The sequence below is a fragment of the Penaeus monodon genome, chromosome 23 (genome assembly GCF_015228065.2).
Source record: "Penaeus monodon isolate SGIC_2016 chromosome 23, NSTDA_Pmon_1, whole genome shotgun sequence".
Taxonomy (NCBI): Eukaryota; Metazoa; Arthropoda; class Malacostraca; order Decapoda; family Penaeidae; genus Penaeus; species Penaeus monodon.
The window spans coordinates 39501311-39503283 of NC_051408.1; positions in this window are offsets into that span (position 1 = coordinate 39501311).

Here is a 1973-nt window from a genome sequence, read left to right on the forward strand (position 1 = left end):
AGACCTTAAATTATGCCACAGCCTTTCAATGAATACAAAAAAAGGAGTCTGAAATATTTGAAAATATAGCATTTGCCCAGATCTGAACAATTTGTAGTGATACATCAAAAAAAGAGAAATATGTTCTAGTGATTTAACCATTCACACGAATCTCTTAGAAGAGATGGTAGACTAAAAATATTAGGATTTCTTTGCCCAGAGCAAGTATACATGCTCTACCCCTTCAAGGTAATTTAATGCAAGAATAACCGAATTCTCATAGTAATATAATATTACGTATCATATATTTATGAATAGCCTGGAGCAGGGAATGCCGAGATGTGTATTTTATACGATTAATAATTAAATACAAAATGCCACTCAATATTACGTTTCTCTGGTAATGAAGGATGGCATAGATCTAAATTCTAATTATGTTTAATGATCATTTTAGATGACTGATAAAATTCTTGGCAAAGGAGTTAACATCGACAGATAAAGGCATATATGAATACTAATGATATTATCACACAACGCTTCACGTAGGCAAAGATTCCTTACTATCAAACAACCAAATAGCTGCGGTGTTGCCATCGCTCGAATACTTACACACATGTGTACATGAATATAAATATACATGTATACTTGTGTCCATCAGCCGTGATTCTGATTCCCTAGACTCCAGTTATACTCACTTTTATGTGATAAAAAAAAAAAAAAAATAGGCAACAAATTATATTTATTCCAATGTAGAGAATACCATATGCAAATAAGCTAAACACGTATGTATATTACAACGCCGTGAATCTCCTTCCATCTACAGGCAATGTCAAACCGGAGTGACCCTTGCATTCAATAAGAAATATGAAATACGCTTAGTCTCATGAAAAAAAGGCAATTGACCAGTACTCTGGAATACTTCGATCAGTCAATCAATTTTTATTAATAAAGTGTTATTTATGGCAGTTCAAATCAATAAAAAAAATCTAATGAAGTTCATTAAAAAAAGGCGAGTCGGAGTGCTCTAAATTCGGGGTGTGTTTCCTGTTTTTTCTTTCCCGAAATTGGACGCAGTTTAGATATAAATATATTTCAGCCTAAGTACATTTTACTAATTCACCCTCCTCTGCGTAGCACACTCGTACACGCTGTAGCCACGTGGTAATCTAAGCATGTTATATTCAAATATCTATCTTATTGCAATTAAGTAAATTTCTTACACTGTGCATTTCAGTTTTTATGACCTACATTATCTCAAGTCAAGTAAATGCTTGCAGCTTTATTTCTAATGATTATTATTGTTCAAATATTCATTCTTAATAAGGATTATTACAATACTTATTTCATAAGTATTATGTGAGGATTGACAGCAAAATGTGAGTTCAGTGTCTCCAGTTCCTTGTTGACACGATGACTAACTCGATGAAGATGTCTGTTTTGATTTCGAAATTGCAGTTTCATCTTTCTAACAATTTTTTTGACGTATGTTATTTTGTGCTCTAGCTATTTCATGACGCTTGTGTCATATTTTTGCGTGTGCAGTACAACAAATATTTTTATTTTGAAAGAAGCATTTAATTCCTCTATAGCAAATAATACTCTTGTTCACATTTTTTACGAAGTACCAGATAATATTCTGCCCGATTCTTTAAATATCCATATAATAACTATGAGAAACCTATTATAATGCTAGCCTTTTCAATCCACGGTGATGGTAGACTAACCTAAAACATTCCTCAAAAAGAAGTCTTCTTTTGTATAACGTATTATTCCCTTTTTCACCGAAGAACTTATGTCTAGGGTGGAGGGAATTCTAGAAATCGATGAAATATGCAGATTTTTAATATCTGCACATATTAATATAAATCGTCCTTAGAACTGCAGATTGCCTGAATTACACACATACATAGGATTCACGCTGAAACCTACATCTTGTCAAACAATTTATTTCTCAAAAATTAGCTCAAAAACATCATATTTATAGCAAAGATATC